Here is a 21622-nt window from a genome sequence, read left to right as displayed (position 1 = left end):
ATGACTTGTGATTCTCTACAAGGTGATTCAACATGACTTGTGATTCTCTACAAGGTGATTCAACATGACTTGTGATTCTCTACAAGGTGATTCAACATGACATGTCTGTAGTCGCCACACTGCTGTTACTGTCCCCGTGTTGGAGTAGAATTGTTTTACTAAATAAAACACTGTTTTCCAGTCATTTTTCCCAGATTAAGAAAACATTGGACTCAAAGTCTGTAGTTTAAACTACCTGTGGAATGAGAAGTCCTCCGAAAACCTGGAGACAGGAAAACTAACCGATTGAAGAGATTTTTTACCATTATAATATCTGTGTGTAGCTAGGTAGGTCACCTACTAAACATGTCTAGAGGTCAGCTAGGTAGGTCACCTACTAAACATGTCTAGAGATCAGCTAGGTAGGTCACCTACTAAACGTGTCTAGAGGTCAGCTAGGTAGGTCACCTACTAAACATGTCTAGAGATCAGCTAGGTAAGTGTAGAGGTCAACTAGGTAGGTCACCTACTAAACATGTCTAGAGGTCAGCTAGGTAGGTCACCTACTAAACATGTCTAGAGGTCAGCTAGGTAGGTGTAGAGGTCAGCTAGGTAGGTCACCTACTAAACATGTCTAGAGGTCAGCTAGGTAGGTCACCTACTAAACATGTCTAGAGATCAGCTAGGTAAGTGTAGAGGTCAACTAGGTAGGTCACCTACTAAACATGTCTAGAGGTCAGCTAGGTAGGTGTAGAGGTCAGCTAGGTAGGTCACCTACTAAACATGTCTAGAGGTCAGCTAGGTAGGTGTAGAGGTCAGCTAGGTAGGTCACCTACTAAACATGTCTAGAGGTCAGCTAGGTAGGTGTAGAGGTCAGCTAGGTAGGTCACCTACTAAACAGGTCTAGAGGTCAGCTAGGTAGGTGTAGAGGTCAGCTAGGTAGGTCACCTACTAAACATGTCTAGAGGTCAGCTAGGTAGGTCACCTACTAAACATGTCTAGAGGTCAGCTAGGTAGGTGTAGAGGTCAGCTAGGTAGGTCACCTACTAAACATGTCTAGAGGTCAGCTAGGTAGGTGTAGAGGTCAGCTAGGTAGGTCACCTACTAAACATGTCTAGAGGTCAGCTAGGTAGGTCACCTACTAAACGTGTCTAGAGGTCAGCTAGGTAAGTGTAGAGGTCAGCTAGGTAGGTCACCTACTAAACATGTCTAGAGGTCAGCTAGGTAAGTGTAGAGGTCAGCTAGGTAAGTGTAGAGGTCAGCTAGGTAAGTGTAGAGGTCAGCTAGGTAGGTCACCTACTAAACATGTCTAGAGGTCAGCTAGGTAAGTGTAGAGGTCAGCTAGGTAAGTGTAGACATGATTAACCTGTTAACTCACCTGTGTAGACATGATTAACCTGTTAACTCACCTGTGTAGACATGATTAACCTGTTAACTCACCTGTGTAGACATGATTAGTTACATTGATCTGACTAGTGTGCCACAAGATAGAACTATAGTCACTGGTGCAGTGGAGGTACACGCAGGAATTCACCAGATTCCCACTTATTACCCAGTGGGCATTGTGTTTACACACCTCAGGAATTCACCAGATTCCCACTTATTTCCCAGTGGGCATTGTGTTTACACACCTCAGGAATTCCCCAGATTCCCACTTATTTCCCAGTGGGCATTGTGTTTACACACCTCTTAATCCCCAGGATGCATATCAAAGTAGTGTAGTGGAGGTATCCGCCTTATCAATGAGCCTGAACAGATCAGAATGTTTAGCATTACAATGTAGATAAACTATTGTTTTTTCACATTTTTAAGTGCAGCAATGTGCACATGGCGGTAGACCTAGAACAGAGTCCATGTTACAACATGGCATTTGTGGGGAAAAGAACCCACGTTACAGATGCAAATATCCATTAGACTGTAGACTGCTGATTGGCAAATATCCATTAGACTGTAGACTGCTGATTGGCTAGTTCGTGGTAAGAAACCACGTTACAGATGGAAATATCCATTAGACTGTAGACTGCTGATTGGCCCGTTCGTGGTAAGAAAGAGTCTACCCACTTCTCCAGTCACCCTACACCACTGGCTATGACAACATACGTGATTCAATGGAAGCATGTTTATCACAGTCAAAATGATCTGATGCACCTTATGAGAGAAAACATCTTTACACTCTGAAACACCTGTATCTGAAATTTATTTGATGTCAAGTTACTATTTTGGCATATTACCATAACATAAAAGAGGATATATACATCAATATAATATTATTCTCTTTACCAGTAAACCAGAAGATTTACACAATAATGATTATATTCAACATTTGGTTATTATAAACATCTTATCATTCATAACTGAAATAGTGTAGATCAGAATCTATACACAGACGATGGTTATATTGATCGGTTCTATTTCGTCTGTAGGTCAAGACCACACCTGATCCATTCTGTGTCCAGTGTTATCCTACACCCCCCCCTACCTGTAACTAGGACAACTCTGGTCCAATGAGGTGTAGGTTGAAACTATTTACTCCTTCTATTTTTCCCAGCATCATGTGCAAAACATAACGGACATAAATCCACAGGTATTGTCATCAGGCATCCCCAGTTGGGATGCTAACTCTGTGTGCTGTAGTATAAATGCACAGGTATTGTCATCAGGCATCCCCAGTTGGGATGCTAACTCTGTGTGCTGTAGTATAAATGCACAGGTATTGTCATCAGGTCTCCCCAGTTGGGATGCTAACTCTGTGTGCTGTAGTATAAATGCACAGGTATTGTCATCAGGTCTCCCCAGTTGGGATGCTAACTCTGTGTGCTGTAGTATAAATGCACAGGTATTGTCATCAGGTCTCCCCAGTTGGGATGCTAACTCTGTGTGCTGTAGTATAAATGCACAGGTATTGTCATCAGGTCTCCCTGTAGTATAAATGCAGTTGGGATGCTAACTCTGTGTGCTGTAGTCCATGTTGAACCTTCCAGTCTGTCTGTCTAGTGTTGCTTCTCTTCTAAGGTGACTGCTCCAGAAGCTGCTGACGTCGTCTCAGGATCTCGGCGAACTGGGCGCGCTCCGTGGCGTCCTGGAAACAGAAACCGTGACAACGTAAAGGGGCGTGGTCATGAGGGAGGTTGGGCGAGGCCCGGAGGGTTCAGTGGCTGCTGCACTCGTCACATGACCCCTGAGTTACAGGCGGTGACCGACAGCTTCTCCTGGCGTCTCCGCATGATCTCCTGCAGCTCTGACCCTGAACTGCTCTGGAGGGGAGAGAGAGAGGGGGAGGGGAGAGAGAGAGGGGAGAGAGAGAGAGGGGAGAGGGGAGAGAGAGAGAGAGAGAGAGAGAGAGAGGAGGGGGAGAGGGAGAGAGAGAGGGAGGGGAGGGAGGGGGGAGGAGAGGGAGAGGAGAGAGAGAGGGAGGGGAGAGAGAGAGGGAGAGGAGAGAGAGAGGGAGGGGAGAGAGGAGGGAGATAGATAGAGAGGGAGGGAGAGAGAGAGGAGGGGAGAGAGAGAGGGGGAGGGAGAGAGGAGGGAGAGAGAGGAGAGAGAGAGGGAGAGAGAGGGGAGGGGAGAGAGAGAGGGAGGGGGAGAGAGAGAGGGAGAGAGAGGGGAGAGGGGAGAGGGAGAGGAGAGAGAGGGAGGGGAGGGGAGAGAGAGGGAGGGGAGAGGGAGAGAGGAGGGGAGAGGAGAGAGAGGGAGATAGAGAGGGGAGGGGAGAGAGAGAGGGAGGGGAGAGAGAGAGGGGAGGGGAGAGAGAGAGGGGGAGGGGAGAGAGAGAGGGGAGGGGAGAGGGAGAGGGAGGGGAGAGAGAGGGGAGGGGAGAGAGAGGGGAGGGGAGAGAGAGGGAGGGGAGAGAGAGGGGGGAGGGAGAGAGAGAGGGAGGGGAGAGAGAGAGGGGAGGGAGAGAGAGGGGGAGAGAGAGAGGGAGGAGAGAGGGGGAGGAGAGAGAGAGGGGGAGGGGAGAGAGAGAGGGGAGAGAGAGGGGGAGGGAGAGAGGGAGGGGAGAGAGGGAGGGGAGGGAGAGAGAGAGGGGAGGGGAGAGAGAGAGGGAGGGGAGAGAGGAGGAGAGAGAGAGAGGGAGGGAGAGAGAGAGGGAGGGAGAGAGAGAGGGGGAGAGAGAGGGAGGGAGAGGAGAGGGGAGAGAGGAGGGGAGAGGGAGGGGAGGGAGAGAGAGAGGGGAGAGGAGAGAGAGGGAGGGGAGGAGAGGAGGGAGGGGAGGAGAGGGGAGAGGAGGGAGGGAGAGAGAGAGGGAGAGGGAGGGGAGGAGATAGAGGGGAGGGGAGAGAGAGGGGGGGGAGAGAGGAGGGGAGGGAGAGAGAGAGGGAGAGGAGAGAGGAGAGAGGGGAGGGGAGAGAGAGGGAGGGGAGAGAGAGGGGGAGAGAGAGGGAGGGGAGAGAGAGGGAGGGGAGAGAGAGAGGGAGAGGAGAGAGGGGAGAGGGGGAGAGAGAGGGGGAGGGGAGAGAGAGAGGGAGAGGAGAGAGAGAGGGGAGGGAGAGAGAGAGAGGGAGGGGAGAGAGAGAGAGGGAGGGAGAGAGAGGGGGAGAGAGAGAGGGGAGGGGAGAGAGAGAGGGAGGGAGATAGAGAGGGGAGGGGAGAGAGAGAGGGAGGGGAGAGAGAGAGGGAGGGGAGAGAGAGAGGGGAGGAGAGAGAGAGGGAGGGGAGAGAGAGAGAGGGAGGGGAGAGAGAGAGGGGGAGGGGGAGAGAGAGAGGGGGGGGGAGAGAGAGGGAGGGGAGAGAGAGGGGAGGGAGAGAGAGAGGGGGAGGGAGAGAGAGGGGGAGGGGAGAGAGGAGGGGAGAGAGAGAGGGGAGGGGAGAGAGAGAGAGGGAGGGAGAGAGAGGGAGGGGAGAGAGAGGGGGGGGGAGAGAGAGGGAGGGGAGAGAGAGAGAGGGAGAGAGAGGAGGAGGGGAGAGAGAGAGGGAGGGGAGATAGAGAGGGGAGGGGAGAGAGGAGGGGAGAGAGAGAGGGAGGGGAGAGAGAGAGGGGGAGGGAGAGAGAGAGGGGGAGGGGAGAGAGAGAGGGAGGGGAGAGAGAGAGGGAGGGGAGAGAGAGGGGAGGGGAGAGAGGGGGAGGGAGAGAGAGAGGGGAGGGGAGAGAGAGAGGGGAGGGGAGAGAGAGAGGGAGGGGAGAGAGAGAGGGGGAGGGAGAGAGAGGGGGAGGGGAGAGAGAGAGGAGGGGAGAGAGAGAGAGGGAGGGAGAGAGAGAGGGAGGGGAGAGAGAGAGGGGAGGGGAGAGAGAGAGGGAGAGGAGAGAGAGGGAGGGGAGGGGAGAGAGAGAGAGGGAGAGGAGAGAGAGGAGGGGAGGGGAGAGAGAGAGGGAGAGGAGAGAGAGAGAGGGATAGAGAGGGGGAGGGGAGGAGGGGAGGAGAGAGAGGGGGAGGGGAGAGAGAGAGGGGGAGAGGAGAGAGAGAGAGGGAGGGAGAGAGAGAGGAGGGAGGGGAGAGAGAGGGGGAGGAGAGAGAGAGGGGGGGAGAGAGGGAGGGAGGAGAGAGAGGAGAGGAGAGAGAGAGGGAGGGAGAGAGAGGGGAGGGGAGAGAGAGGGGAGGGGAGAGAGAGAGGGAGAGGGAGAGAGAGAGGGAGGGGAGAGAGAGAGGGGAGGGAGAGAGAGAGGGGAGGGAGAGAGAGAGGAGAGAGGGGAGGGAGGGAGAGGGAGGGAGAGAGAGAGAGGGGGGGAGAGAGAGAGGGGGAGGGGAGAGAGAGGGGGAGGGGAGAGAGAGAGGGGGAGGAGAGAGAGAGGGAGGGGAGAGAGAGAGGGGGAGAGAGAGAGAGAGGGAGAGAGAGAGGGGAGGGGGAGAGAGAGGGGGAGAGAGAGGGAGGGGAGAGAGAGAGGGAGAGGGAGAGAGAGAGGGGGGAGAGGGGAGAGAGAGAGAGAGGGGAGAGAGAGGGGGAGGGAGAGAGAGAGGGGGAGGGGAGAGAGGGAGGGGGAGAGAGAGGGGAGGAGGGAGAGAGAGAGGGGAGGAGGGGAGAGAGAGAGAGAGGAGGGAGAGAGGAGAGGGAGAGAGGAGGAGGGGAGAGAGAGGGGAGGGGAGAGAGAGAGGGAGAGAGAGAGGAGGGGGGAGAGAGAGAGGGAGGGGAGAGAGAGGGGGAGGGGAGAGAGAGGGGGAGGGGAGAGAGAGAGGGAGAGGAGAGAGAGGGGGAGGGAGAGAGAGAGAGGGAGGGGAGAGAGAGAGGAGGGAGAGAGAGAGAGGGGGAGGGGAGAGAGAGAGGGAGGGAGAGAGAGAGGGGGAGGGAGAGAGAGAGGGAGGGAGGAGAGAGAGGGGGAGGGAGAGAGAGGGGGAGGGGAGAGAGAGGGGAGAGGAGAGAGGAGGGGAGGAGAGAGAGGGAGGGGAGAGAGAGAGAGGAGGGAGAGAGAGAGAGAGGGGGAGGGGAGAGAGAGAGAGGGAGGGAGAGAGAGAGGGGGGAGAGAGAGAGGGAGGAGGAGAGAGAGAGGGGGGGAGAGAGAGAGAGGGAGGGGAGAGAGAGAGGAGGGGAGAGAGGAGGGAGGGGAGAGAGAGGGGAGGGAGAGAGAGAGGGAGGGGAGAGAGAGAGGGGAGGGGAGAGAGAGAGGGGAGGGGAGAGAGAGAGGGAGGAGAGAGAGAGAGGGGGAGGGAGAGAGAGGAGGGAGGAGAGAGAGGGGGAGGGAGAGAGAGGGAGGGAGAGAGAGAGGGGAGGGGAGAGAGAGGGGAGGAGAGAGAGAGAGGGGAGGAGAGAGAGGGAGGGGAGAGAGAGAGGGGAGGAGAGAGAGAGGGAGAGGAGAGAGAGAGGGAGGGAGAGAGAGGGAGGAGGGAGAGAGAGAGGGAGGGAGGGGAGAGAGAGGGAGGGGGAGAGAGAGAGGGAGGGGAGAGAGAGGGAGAGGAGAGAGGGAGGGAGAGAGAGAGGGGAGGGGAGAGAGAGAGGGGAGGGGAGAGAGAGGGAGAGGAGAGAGAGAGGGAGGAGAGAGAGGGGGAGGGGAGAGAGAGAGGGAGGGGAGAGAGAGGGGAGAGAGAGAGAGAGGGAGGGGAGAGAGAGGGGGAGGGGAGAGAGAGGGAGAGGGGAGAGAGAGAGGGAGGGGAGAGAGAGAGGGAGGGAGAGAGAGAGGGAGAGGAGAGAGAGGGGAGGGAGAGAGAGGGAGAGGAGAGAGAGAGAGAGAGGGAGAGAGAGAGGGGGAGGGAGAGAGAGAGGGGGAGAGGAGAGAGAGAGGGAGGGGAGAGAGAGGGGGAGGGAGAGAGAGAGGGAGGGAGAGAGAGAGGGGGAGGGAGAGAGAGAGGGAGGGGAGAGAGAGGGGGAGGAGAGAGAGAGAGAGGGAGGGGGAGAGAGAGGGGAGGGGAGAGAGAGGGGAGGGAGAGAGAGGGGGAGAGAGGAGAGAGAGAGGGAGGGAGAGAGAGAGGGGGAGGGGAGAGAGAGAGGGGGAGGGGGAGAGAGAGAGAGAGGAGAGAGAGAGGGAGGGGAGATAGAGGGGAGGGAGAGAGAGAGGGGGAGGGAGAGAGAGGGAGGAGGAGAGAGAGGGAGGGGAGAGAGAGGGGAGGGGAGAGAGAGAGGGGAGGGAGAGAGAGAGGGGAGAGAGGAGAGAGAGAGGGAGGGAGAGAGAGAGGGAGGGGAGAGAGAGGGGGAGGGGAGAGAGAGGGAGGGGAGAGAGAGAGGGAGGGGAGAGAGAGGGAGGGGAGAGAGAGAGGGAGGGAGAGAGAGAGAGAGAGAGAGAGAGAGAGGGGGAGGGGGAGAGAGGAGAGGGAGAGAGAGAGAGAGGAGAGAGAGAGAGAGGGGAGGGAGAGAGAGAGGGAGGGAGAGAGAGGGGGAGGGGAGAGAGAGAGGGGAGGGGAGAGAGAGGGGGAGGGGAGAGAGAGAGGGGAGGGAGAGAGAGAGGGAGGGGAGAGAGAGAGGGAGGGGAGAGAGAGGGGGGAGGGAGAGAGAGAGGGGGGGGAGAGAGAGGGAGGGAGAGAGAGAGGGAGGGGAGAGAGAGGGGGAGGGAGAGAGAGAGGGAGGGAGAGAGAGAGGGGGAGGGGAGAGAGAGGGGAGGGAGAGAGAGAGAGAGACAAGGAGAGAGATGGGGATATAGTGAGAGAAAGAGGGGATATAGAGAGAGAAAAGGGGGATATAGAGAGAGAAAGGGGGATATAGAGAGAGAAAGGGGGATATAGAGAGAGAAAGGGGGATATAGAGAGAAAAGGGGGATATAGAGAGAAAGGGGGGGGATAGAGAGAGAAAAGGAGAGAGGGGGGATATAGAGAGAGAAAGGGGGATATAGAGAGAGAAAAGGAGAGAGGGGGATATAGAGAGAGAAAAGGGGGATATAGAGAGAAAGAGGGGATATAGAGAGAAAAGGGGATATAGAGAGAAAGGGGGGTATAGAGAGAGAAAAGGAGAGAGGGGGATATAAGAGAGAAAGGGGGATAGAGAGAGAAAAGGAGAGAGGGGGATATAGAGAGAGAAAGGGGGATATAGAGAGAAAAGGGGATATAGAGAGATAAAAGGAGAGAGGGGGATATAGAGAGAGAAAAGGAGAGAGGGGGATATATAGAGAGGGGGGATATAGAGAGAGAAAAGGAGAGAGGGGGGATATATAGAGAGAGGGGGATATAGAGAGAGAAAAGGAGAGAGGGGGATATAGAGAGAGAAAAGGAGAGAGGGGGATATATAGAGAGAGAAAGGGGGATATAGAGAGAGAAAAGGAGAGAGGGGGGATATATAGAGAGAGGGGGGATATAGAGAGAGAAAAGGAGAGAGGGGGGATATAGAGAGAAAGAGATATCAGAGAAAGGAGGTTAGAGTCAGTAGAGATGTCTCCCACAGGGGAACACTATGGAATTAAATAATGTCCACATTCATCACAGCAGGGCTGAATCATAGAGTTGAAAACAGTAGTGAGGTCTCTCTAGAAACCATTCTAGTGTTTATAACTCTACAAATCCACTAGAGAACAGGGGAGAAGCCTCACCAGCAGGGCTGAATCATAGAGTTGAAAACAGTAGTGAGGTCTCTCTGGAAACCCTTCTAGTGTTTATAACTCTACGAATCCACTAGAGAACAGGGGAGATGCCTCACCAGCTGGGCTGCTACAGGGAAACTGTTAGTGAATGTAGATGACAGTCTGGTGGGAGAATCCTGTGGCCGGTCAGACAGTAGGCTTTGCTAGCTCTGGCCTGAGAGAGCTGTTGTCCTGCAGACCTACCGACATTTGGACTGAGAACCAGTAGTATAACACTCAACCTGTTATAAACTGACCTGTAGTTCCATTAGTAGTATAACACTCAACCTGTTATAAACTGACCTGTAGTTCCATTAGTAGTATAACACCCAACCTGTTCTAAACTGACCTGTAGTTACATTAGTAGTATAACACTCAACCTGTTATAAACTGACCTGTAGTTCCATTAGTTGAATAACACTCAACCTGTTATAAACTGACCTGTAGTTCCATGAGTAGTATAACACTCAACCTGTTATAAACTGACCTGTAGTTCCATTAGTTGAATAACACTCTACCTGTTATAAACTGACCTGTAGTTCCATTAGTAGTATCACACTCAACCTGTTATAAACTGACCTGTAGTTCCATTAGTAGTATCACACTCAACCTGTTCTAAACTGACATGTAGTTCCATTAGTAGTATAACACTCAACATGTTATAAACTGACCTGTAGTTCCATTAGTAGTATAAAACATTACACTCAACCTGTTCTAAACTGACCTGTAGTTCCATTAGTTGAATAACACTCAACCTGTTATAAACCGACCTGTAGATCCATTAGTTGAATAACACTCAACCTGTTCTAAACTGACATGTAGTTCCATTAGTAGTATAAAACATTACACTCAACCTGTTCTAAACTGACCTGTAGTTCCATTAGTAGTATCACACTCAACCTGTTCTAAACTGACCTGTAGTTCCATTAGTAGTATAACACTCAACCTGTTATAAACTGACCTGTAGTTCCATTAGTTGAATAACACTCAACCTGTTATAAACTGACCTGTAGTTACATTAGTAGTATAAAACATTACACTCAACCTGTTCTAAACTGACCTGTAGTTCCATTAGTAGTATTATACATTACACTCAACCTGTTCTAAACTGACCTGTAGTTCCATTAGTAGTGTTATACATTACACTCAACCTGTTCTAAACTTACCTGCAGTTCCATTAGTTGAATAACACTCAACCTGTTCTAAAATGACCTGTAGTGACATTAGTAGTAGTAGTAGTGATATGGTATGATATGATTCTCCATGACAGTGCAGGCTGAGCTACATGGTGAGAGGTGAGGGATGGCAACGCTTACAGACAGGAGGAGACCAAGAGGAGGGTTCTTAAAGCCATGGTGGTTATCTAGGAAGGAGACCAGGAGGAGGGTTCTTAAAGCCATGGTGGTTATCTAGGAAGGAGACCAGGAGGAGGGTTCTTAAAGCCATGGTGGTTATCTAGGAAGGAAACCAGGAGGAGACCAGGAGGAGGGTTCTTAAAGCCATGGTGGTTATCTAGGAAGGAGACCTGGAGGAGGGTTCTTAAAGCCATGGTGGTTATTTAGGAAGGAGACCGGGAGGATGGTTCTTAAAGCCATGTTGGTTATCTAGGAAGGAGACCAGGAGGAGGGTTCTTAAAGCCATGGTGGTTATCTAGGAAGGAGACCAGGAGGAGGGTTCTTAAAGCCATGGTGGTTATCTAGGAAGGAGACCAGGAGGAGACCAGGAGGAGGGTTCTTAAAGCCATGGTGGTTATCTAGGAAGGAGACCAGGAGGTAGGTTCTTAAAGCCATGGTGGTTATCTAGGAAGGAGACTAGGAGGAGGGTTCTTAAAGCCATGGTGGTTATCTAGGAAGGAGACCAGGAGGTGGGTTCTTAAAGCCATGGTGGTTATCTAGGAAGGAGACCAGGAGGAGGGTTCTTAAAGCCATGTTGGTTATCTAGGAAGGAGACCAGGAGGAGGGTTCTTAAAGCCATGGTGGTTATTTAGGAAGGAGACCGGGAGGATGGTTCTTAAAGCCATGTTGGTTATCTAGGAAGGAGACCAGGAGGAGGGTTCTTAAAGCCATGGTGGTTATCTAGGAAGGAGACCAGGAGGAGGGTTCTTAAAGCCATGGTGGTTATCTAGGAAGGAGACCAGGAGGTAGGTTCTTAAAGCCATGGTGGTTATCTAGGAAGGAGACCAGGAGGAGGGTTCTTAAAGCCATGGTGGTTATCTAGGAAGGAGCCCAGGAGGAGGGTTCCTAAAGCCATGGTGGTTATCTAGGAAGGAGACCAGGAGGTGGGTTCTTAAAGCCATGATGTTTATCTAGGAAGGTTCCTAAAGCCATGGTGGTTATCTAGGAAGGTTCTTAAAGCCATGGTGGTTATCTAGGAAGGTTCTTAAAGCCATGGTGGTTATCTAGGAAGGTTCTTAAAGCCATGGTGGTTATCTAGGAAGGAGACCAGGAGGAGGGTTCTTAAAGCCATGGTGGTTATCTAGGAAGGTTCTTAAAGCCACGGTGGTTATCTAGGAAGGAGACCAGGAGGTAGGTTCTTAAAGCCATGGTGGTTATCTAGGAAGGAGACCAGGAGGAGGGTTCTTAAAGCCATGGTGGTTATCTAGGAAGGAGACCAGGAGGAGGGTTCTTAGACAGGTCTACAGACCAATGAGCCATGGTGGTTATCTAGGAAGGAGACCAGGAGGAGGGTTCTTAAAGCCATGGTGGTTATCTAGGAAGGAGACCAGGAGGTGGGTTCTTAAAGCCATGGTGGTTATCTAGGAAGGAGACCAGGGGGTGGGTTCTTAAAGCCATGATGGTTATCTAGGAAGGAGACCAGGAGGAGGGTTCTTAAAGCCATGGTGGTTATCTAGGAAGGAGACCAGGAGGTGTGTTCTTAAAGCCATGGTGGTTATCTAGGAAGGAGACCAGGAGGAGGGTTCTTAAAGCCATGGTGGTTATCTAGGAAGGAGCCCAGGAGGAGGGTTCCTAAAGCCATGGTGGTTATCTAGGAAGGAGACCAGGAGGTGGGTTCTTAAAGCCATGATGTTTATCTAGGAAGGTTCCTAAAGCCATGGTGGTTATCTAGGAAGGTTCCTAAAGCCATGGTGGTTATCTAGGAAGGTTCTTAAAGCCATGGTGGTTATCTAGGAAGGTTCTTAAAGCCATGGTGGTTATCTAGGAAGGTTCCTAAAGCCATGGTGGTTATCTAGGAAGGTTCTTAAAGCCATGGTGGTTATCTAGGAAGGTTCTTAAAGCCACGGTGGTTATCTAGGAAGGAGACCAGGAGGAGGGTTCTTAAAGCCATGGTGGTTATCTAGGAAGGTTCTTAAAGCCATGGTGGTTATCTAGGAAGGAGACCAGGAAGAGGGTTCTTAAACCTTGGTGGTTATCTAGGAAGGGGAATCTCAGTTTTTAGTTTCCATCTGCTGGCCAGCTTCACAACATTTAGAAAAACAGCCTGTTATCATACTTATTTAAGTATGAGAAAATATTGATCCAAACTTAAGACTGTTTTTCAATGTGAGCAGTTGGTACAAGACATACTGTATCTTGACCTGCACACTGGATTGTCTAAGTGGTGGATTGGATTTAGAATGACCAATGAGGTGTGTTAGCCTAGTGAGACAGGTGTGGAGAAGTCCACAGACCAATGAGGTGTGTTAGCCTAGTGAGACAGGTGTGGAGAAGTCCACAGACCAATGAGGTGTGTTAGCCTAGTGAGACAGGTGTGGAGAAGTCCACAGACCAATGAGGTGTGTTAGCCTAGTGAGACAGGTGTGGAGAAGTCCACAGACCAATGAGGTGTGTTAGCCTAGTGAGACAGGTGTGGAGAAGTCCACAGACCAATGAGGTGTGTTAGCCTAGTGAGACAGGTGTGGAGAAGTCCACAGACCAATGAGGTGTGTTAGCCTAGTGAGACAGGTGTGGAGAAGTCCACAGACCAATGAGGTGTGTTAGCCTAGTGAGACAGGTGTGGAGAAGTCCACAGACCAATGAGGTGTGTTAGCCTAGTGAGACAGGTGTGGAGAAGTCCACAGACCAATGAGGTGTGTTAGCCTAGTGAGACAGGTGTGGAGAAGTCCACAGACCAATGAGGTGTGTTAGCCTAGTGAGACAGGTGTGGAGAAGTCCACAGACCAATGAGGTGTGTTAGCCTAGTGAGACAGGTGTGGAGAAGTCCACAGACCAATGAGGTGTGTTAGCCTAGTGAGACAGGTGTGGAGAAGTCCACAGACCAATGAGGTGTGTTAGCCTAGTGAGACAGGTGTGGAGAAGTCCTGAACAGAAGAGAGCCGTGACTACAGGAACGCTGGCCAACAGAGTAGAGCCTAGAACAACCGATCTAGTGGAACAATACCTTAGTGAGAGTTTAGAGTCTGAAGACAGCAGTGGTCAGAAGAAGACCTGCAGGAGGACAGAGACCAGACAGAAACCACACCTTGCCAAAGCTTTAAAGAGCATGTAGACTGCAAGTACCCCTGAAAACACCTGTATGTACCTGCAAACACCTGTATATACCTGTAAAGACCTGTATGTACCTGCAAACACCTGTATGTACCTGTAAAGACCTGTATGTACCTGTAAAGACCTGTATGTACCTGTAAACACCTGTATATACCTGCAAATACCTGTATGTACCTGTAAAGACCTTTATGTACCTGTAAAGACCTGTATGTACCTGCAAATACATGTATGTACCTGCAAAGACCTGTATGTAACTGAAAATATCTGTATGTACCTGTAAACCGGCCGTCATTGAAAATATGAATATGTTCTTAACTGACTTGCCTGGTTAAATAAAGGTAAAATAAAAAAATAAAAAAAAACACCTGTATATACCTGCAAAGACCTGTATGTACCTGTAAACTCATGTAAAGACCTGTATGTACCTGTAAACTCATGTAAAGACCTGTATGTACCTGTAAACTCATGTAAAGACCTGTATGTACCTGTAAACTCATGTATGTACCTGTAAACTCATGTAAAGACCTGTATGTACCTACAAACTCCTGCAAATACCTGTATGTACCTGTAAACTCCTGTAAACACCTGTATGTACCTGTAAACACCTGTATGTACCTGTAAAGACCTGTATGTACCTGCAAAGACCTGTATGTACCTGTAAATACCTGTATGTACCTGTAAACTCCTGTAAATACATGTATGTACCTGTAAACTCCTGTAAACACCTGTAAAGACCTGTATGTACCTGTAAAGACCTGTATGTACCTGTAAAGACCTGTAAATACCTGTATGTACCTGTAAAGACCTGTATGTACCTGTAAAGACCTGTATGTACCTGTAAACACCTGTAAATACATGTATGTACCTGTAAAGACCTGTATGTACCTGCAAACACCTGTAAACACCTGTATGTACCTGCAAACACCTGTAAATACCTGTATGTACCTGCAAACACCTGTAAAGACCTGTATGTACCTGTAAACACCTGTAAAGACCTGTATGTACCTGCAAACACCTGTAAAGACCTGTATGTACCTGCAAACACCTGTAAAGACCTGTATGTACCTGCAAAGACCTGTATGTACCTGTAAATACCTGTATGTACCTGTAAACTCCTGTAAATACATGTATGTACCTGCAAACACCTGTAAAGACCTGTATGTACCTGCAAAGACCTGTATGTACCTGTAAATACCTGTATGTACCTGTAAACTCCTGTAAATACATGTATGTACCTGTAAACTCCTGTAAACACCTGTAAAGACCTGTATGTACCTGTAAAGACCTGTATGTACCTGTAAAGACCTGTAAATACCTGTAAAGACCTGTATGTACCTGTAAACACCTGTAAATACATGTATGTACCTGTAAAGACCTGTATGTACCTGCAAACACCTGTAAACACCTGTATGTACCTGCAAACACCTGTATGTACCTGCAAACACCTGTAAAGACCTGTATGTACCTGCAAACACCTGCAAATACCTGTATGTACCTGCAAACACCTGTAAAGACCTGTATGTACCTGTAAACACCTGTAAAGACCTGTATGTACCTGCAAACACCTGTAAAGACCTGTATGTACCTGCAAAGACCTGTATGTACCTGTAAATACCTGTATGTACCTGTAAACTCCTGTAAATACATGTATGTACCTGCAAACACCTGTAAAGACCTGTATGTACCTGCAAAGACCTGTATGTACCTGTAAATACCTGTATGTACCTGTAAACTCCTGTAAATACATGTATGTACCTGTAAACTCCTGTAAACACCTGTAAAGACCTGTATGTACCTGTAAAGACCTGTATGTACCTGTAAAGACCTGTAAATACCTGTATGTACCTGTAAAGACCTGTATGTACCTGTAAACACCTGTATGTACCTGTAAAGACCTGTATGTACCTGTAAACTCCTGTAAATACCTGTATGTACCTGTAAACTCCTGTAAACACCTGTATGTACCTGCAAATACCTGTATGTACCTGCAAATACCTGTATGTACCTGCAAATACCTGTATGTACCTGCAAATACCTGTATGTACCTGCAAACAGTGCATTGGGAAATTATTCAGACCCCTTGACTTTTTCCACATTTTGTTACGTTACAGCCTTATTCTAAAACGGATTAAAGATGTTGTTTTCTCCTCATCAATCAATCTACACACGAAACCCCATAATGACATCACAATACCCCATAATGACATCACAATACCCCATAACGACATCACGAAACCCCATAATGACATCACGATACCCCATAATGACATCACGATACCCCATAATGACGTCACGATACCCCATAATGACGTCACGATACCCCATAATGGCGTCACGATACCCCATAATGGCGTCACGATACCCCATAATGGCGTCACGATACCCCATAATGGCGTCACGATACCCCATAATGGCGTCACGATATCCCATAATGGCGTCACGATACCCCATAATGGCGTCACGATACCCCATAATGGCGTCACGATACCCCATAATGGCGTCACGATACCCCATAATGGCGTCACGATACCCCATAATGACGTCACGATACCCCATAATGACGTCACGATACCCCATAATGACGTCACGATACCCCATAATGGCATCACGATACCCCATAATGGCATCACGATACCCCATAATGGCATCACGATACCCCATAATGACATCACGATACCCCATAATGACATCACGATACCCCATAATGACATCACGATACCTCATAATGACATCACGATACCCCATAATGACATCACAATACCCCATAATGACATCACAATACCCCATAATGACATCACGATACCCCATAATGACATCACAATACCCCATAATGACATCACAATACCCCATAATGACATCACAATACCCCATAATGACATCACAATACCCCATAATGACATCACAATACCCCATAATGACATCACAATACCCCATAATGACAAAGCAAAAGCCGTTTTTTAGTTTTTTTTTTGCAAATGTCAAAAGAAAAACAGAAATATCACATTGACATAAGTATTCAGACCATTTACTCAGTACTTTGTTGAAGCACCTCTGTCAGATTACAGCCTCCAGTCTTCTTGGGTATGACGCTACAAGCTTGGCACACCTGTATTTGGGGTGTTTCTCCCATTCTTCTCTGCAGATCCTCTCCAGCTCTGTCAGGTTGAATGGGGAGCATCGCTGCACAGCTATTTTCAGGTCTCTCCAGAGATGTTCGATCAGGTTCAAGTCCGGGCTCTGGCTGGGCCACTCAAGGACATTCAGAGACTAGTCCTGAAGCCACTCTTTTAACCACCTTTTAACCATACCACCTGGTTAAAACTGCAGCTAGGAATTCGGTATCATTGAACGTGAAGAACGACAACCGCCGAAACATCCATTCTATAACGAATGTCACTCTGAACTATCCCCTCTAACCAAGACAGAAAGACACAGGTGTTTATAGTTACACATGTGTTTTAGGTACACAGGTGTTTGCAGGTACACAGGTGTTTATAGGTACACAGGTGTTTATAGGTACACAGGTGTTTGCAGGTACTGTGGTTACATCAAACACACTCAGAAGAAGAGATTCCCTAAAGCAGACACCCAGCCAGTAGAATCCTCTGCTATGATTGGCTGCCTTCCGTTCAGGTCTAACCCTGCACTCTGATTGGCTGCCTTCCGTTCAGGTTTAACCCCGCACTCTGATTGGCTGCCTTCCGTTCAGGTTTAACCCTGCACTCTGATTGGCTGCCTTCCGTTTCAGGTTTAACCCTGCACTCTGATTGGCTGCCTTCCGTTCAGGTTTAACTCTGCACTCTGATTGGCTGCCTTCCATTCAGGTTCAACCCTGCACTCTGCCTTGAGGCAGCTATGATTGGCTGCCTTCCGTTCAGATTTAACCCTGCACTCTGCCTTAAGGCAGCTAGCTACTGTATCTTCATCCCTGGTCTAACAGTGTTAATCAGCTAGCTTGCAGGGTTAGCCGGCTCAGTGTTATCAGGTTTAACCCTGCACTCTGCCTTAAGGCAGCTAGCTACTGTATCTTCATCCCTGGTCTAACAGTGTTAATCAGCTAGCTTGCAGGGTTAGCCGGCTCAGTGTTATCAGGTTTAACCCTGCACTCTGCCTTAAGGCAGCTAGCTACTGTATCTTCATCCCTGGTCTAACAGTGTTAATCAGCTAGCTTGCAGGGTTAGCCGGCTCAGTGTTACCAGGTTTAGTAAGAGGAGAAGCACTACCCACCTCCAGAGCAGCCTTCTGGACGGTCACCTGACTGAAGACCCTGGCCCCGTCGTCTGGACACACCGTCTTCAGCTCCTCCTTATTTAGAGAGAACAGCTGGGCTCCGGTTAATACTCCCAGACTGGTAATGGTACTGTAGAGACGGGTAGTAGCACAGGAGTACGGCAGTCATCAGCACCGTAGAAATAGACAAAAGCCACACCAGAGTTGAGCTCATTCATTTAAATAGTGAAAAGCACAGGACCCAGAATAGAACCTTGGGGGACACCAGCAGTCATCTCCACATAGTCAGATAGAACTAATATTTCTATATGTCCAGTTGAACGAGTTGAATCCCTTCAGCTGTAGCCAGGCCTTGACCTCGTCAGGAGAGGAGGTATCAGTACTATACCATACAATAGGATGTATTCTCATATAGATATATAGATGATATTACATACATATACACTTCAAAAGTTTGGGGTCACTTAGAAATGTCCTTGTTTTTGAAAGAAAAGTTGAATTTTGGTCCATTAAAATAACATCAAATTGATTAGAAATACAGTGTAGACATTGTTAATGTTGTAAATGACTATTGAAACTGGAAACGGCAGATTTGTTATGGAATATCTACATAGGAGTATGGAGGCAATGTGATGGTCTGTGGGAGGCAATGTGATGGCCTGGGGGAGGCAATGTGATGGTCTGGGGGAGGCAATGTGATGGTCTGGGGGAGGCAATGTGATGGTCTGGGGGAGGCAATGTGATGGTCTGGTGGAGGCAGTGTGATGGCCTGAGGGAGGCAGTGTGATGGTCTGGGGGAGGCAATGTGATGGTCTGGGGGAGGCAATGTGATGGTCTGGGGGAGGTGGAGGCAATGTGATGGTCTGGGGGAGGCAGTGTGATGGTCTGGGGGAGGCAATGTGATGGTCTGGGGAGGCAATGTGATGGTCTGGGGGAGGTGGAGGCAGGCATGTGATGGTCTGGGGGAGGCAATGTGATGGTCTGGGGAGGCAATGTGATGGTCTGGGGAGGCAATGTGATGGTCTGGGGAGGCAATGGTCTGGGGAGGCAATGTGATGGTCTGGGGAGGCAATGTGATGGTCTGGGGGAGGCAATGTGATGGTCTGGGGGAGGCAGTGTGATGGTCTGGGGAGGCAATGTGATGGTCTGGGGGAGGCAATGTGATGGTCTGGGGGAGGCAATGTGATGGTCTGGGGGAGGTGGAGGCAATGTGATGGTCTGGGGGAGGCAATGGATGGTCTGGGGGAGGCAATGTGATGGTCTGGGGAGGGATGGTCTGGGGAGGTCAGTGTGATGGTCTGGGGAGGCAATGTGATGGTCTGGGGGAGAGGCAATGTGATGGTCTGGGGGAGGCAATGTGATGGTCTGGGGGAGGCAATGTGATGGTCTGGGGGAGGCAGTGTGATGGTCTGGGGGTGGCAGTGATGGTCTGGGGAGGCAATGTGATGGTCTGGGGAGGCAATGTGATGGTCTGGGGAGGCAGGGTCTGGGGAGGCAGTGTGATGGTCTGGGGGAGGCAATGTGATGGTCTGGGGGAGGCAATGTGATGTGGAGCAGCTTGACCCTATAAGAAGTGCCCATCAAACCAATCCAACTTGTGGGAGGTGCTTCAGGAAGCATGGGGTGAAATCTCTTCAGATCACCTCAACACATTGACAACTAGACTGCCAAAGGTCTGCAAGGCTGTAATTGCTGCAAATGGAGGATTCTTTGACTAAAGCAAAGTTTTGAAGGACACAATTATAATTTCAATTGAAAAAAATAATGATTTATAACCTTGTCAACGTCTTGACTATATTTCCTGTATGTTTGCATGGAAAACATGGACATTTCTAAGTGACCTGTTGAACGGTAGTGAGATGACGTACACAGAGCTGAACCCCTTTAGCTGCAGCCAGGCCTTGACCTCGTCAGGGGAGGAGTCGTACGTGATGTTGACGGACGGGAGGGAGGTGCTGCGAGCAGGAACAGCAAACTTCTTGTTGGCGCTTCGACCCAACGTGAGGCGGTGCATCAACTCGTCCTGAACCTCCTCCATGTTGGACTTCCTCCCTACAGGACACAACATTAACCATACCACCTAAACCCTGACCCCAGACCCTCCTCCCTACAGGACACAACATTAACCATACCACCTAAACCCTGACCCCTGACCCTCCTCCCTACAGGACACAACATTAACCATACCACCTAAACCCTGACCCCAGACCCTCCTCCCTACAGGACACAACATTAACCATACCACCTAAACCCTGACCCCTGACCCTCCTCCCTACAGGACACAACATTAACCATACCACCTAAACCCCAACCCTGAACCCTGACCCTCCTCCCTACAGGACACAACATTAACCATACCACCTAAACCCTAACCCTGAACCCTGACCCTCCTCCCTACAGGACACAACATTAACCATACCACCTAAACCCAAACCCTGAACCCTGACCCTCCTCCATACAGGACACAACATTAACCATACCACCTAAACCCTAACCCTGACCCTACACGACACAACATTAACCATACCACCTAAACCCTAACCCTGACCCTGAACCTCCTCCCTACAGGACACAACATTAACCATACCACCTAAACCCAAACCCTGAACCCTGACCCTCCTCCATACAGGACACAACATTAACCATACCACCTAAACCCCAACCCTGACCGCTGACCCCTGACCCTAACACTAATCCAGACTCCTGATATTAACCCTGCCCTGACCCAGCCACCAGGAGACATTACAGTACACAGACACCCAACAACAGCCATTTGATCACTATTAGACATTACAGTACACAGACACCCATTAGACAGTACAGTACACAGACACCCATTAGACAGTACAGTACAGACACCCATTAGACAGTACAGTACACAGACACCCATTAGACAGTACAGTACAGACACCCATTAGACAGTACAGTAACATAGACACCCATTAGACAGTACAGTACAGACACCCATTAGACAGTACAGTACACAGACACCCATTAGACACCCATTAGACAGTACAGTACACAGACACCCATTAGACAGTACAGTACACAGACACCCATTAGACACCCATTAGACAGTACAGTACACAGACACCCATTAGACAGTACAGTACAGACACCCATTAGACAGTACAGTACAGACACCCATTAGACAGTACAGTACAGACACCCATTAGACAGTACAGTACACAGACACCCATTAGACACCCATTAGACAGTACAGTACACAGACACCCATTAGACAGTACAGTACACAGACACCCATTAGACACCCATTAGACAGTACAGTACACAGACACCCATTAGACAGTACAGTACAGACACCCATTAGACAGTACGGTACATAGACACCCATTAGACAGTACAGTACACAGACACCCATTAGACAGTACACTACACAGACACCCATTAGACAGTACAGTACATAGACACCCATTAGACAGTACAGTACAGACACCCATTAGACAGTACAGTACATAGACACCCATTAGACAGTACAGTACAGACACCCATTAGACAGTACACTACACAGACACCCATTAGACAGTACAGTACATAGACACCCATTAGACAGTACAGTACAGACACCCATTAGACAGTACAGTACAGACACCCATTAGACAGTACAGTACACAGACACCCATTAGACATTACAGTACAGACACCCATTAGACATTACAGTACAGACACCCAACAACCTTTCCTAAGGTTACATGAAGCCAGGTGTGCCTTACGGTTGACTGGCTGGGGTCTCTGGTTTGGGTGGTCTCTCATGGTGACGCTGGCTGGGATGCTTCCGGAGTCGCTGGAGGTGTTGCTGCTCTGTCTGCTCACCGTGCTGGGAGGGGGCGGGGGGTTCGGCCGGGGGGCAGGGGAGGGGTGGGGAGACGTGGAGGGGCAGGAGGGAGGGGTGTCGGGATGGGGGGTGTGGGGATGGGGGGCATGGGGGGGGCCATGGGTTTGGGGACGTAGTCCGTCCGCTGTTTCTGAGGAGGACAAGAGACGAGGAGACTGTAGTGGTGAACTCAGAACAGATCTAGCCTGGGCCTCCTGAGTG

At 49.8% G+C, this 21622-nt stretch overlaps 1 pseudogene; it reads right to left on the bottom strand.

The window, feature by feature from the left end:
* Window positions 1-2551: 2551 nt before the first annotated feature.
* Window positions 2552-21622, bottom strand: part of LOC124019913 — a 174347-nt pseudogene continuing 155276 nt past the window's right edge.

The sequence above is a fragment of the Oncorhynchus gorbuscha genome, unplaced genomic scaffold (assembly GCF_021184085.1).
Source record: "Oncorhynchus gorbuscha isolate QuinsamMale2020 ecotype Even-year unplaced genomic scaffold, OgorEven_v1.0 Un_scaffold_722, whole genome shotgun sequence".
Taxonomy (NCBI): Eukaryota; Metazoa; Chordata; class Actinopteri; order Salmoniformes; family Salmonidae; genus Oncorhynchus; species Oncorhynchus gorbuscha.
Note: the sequence above shows the minus strand (reverse complement) of the source record. Positions and strands in the feature narration are given on the sequence as shown.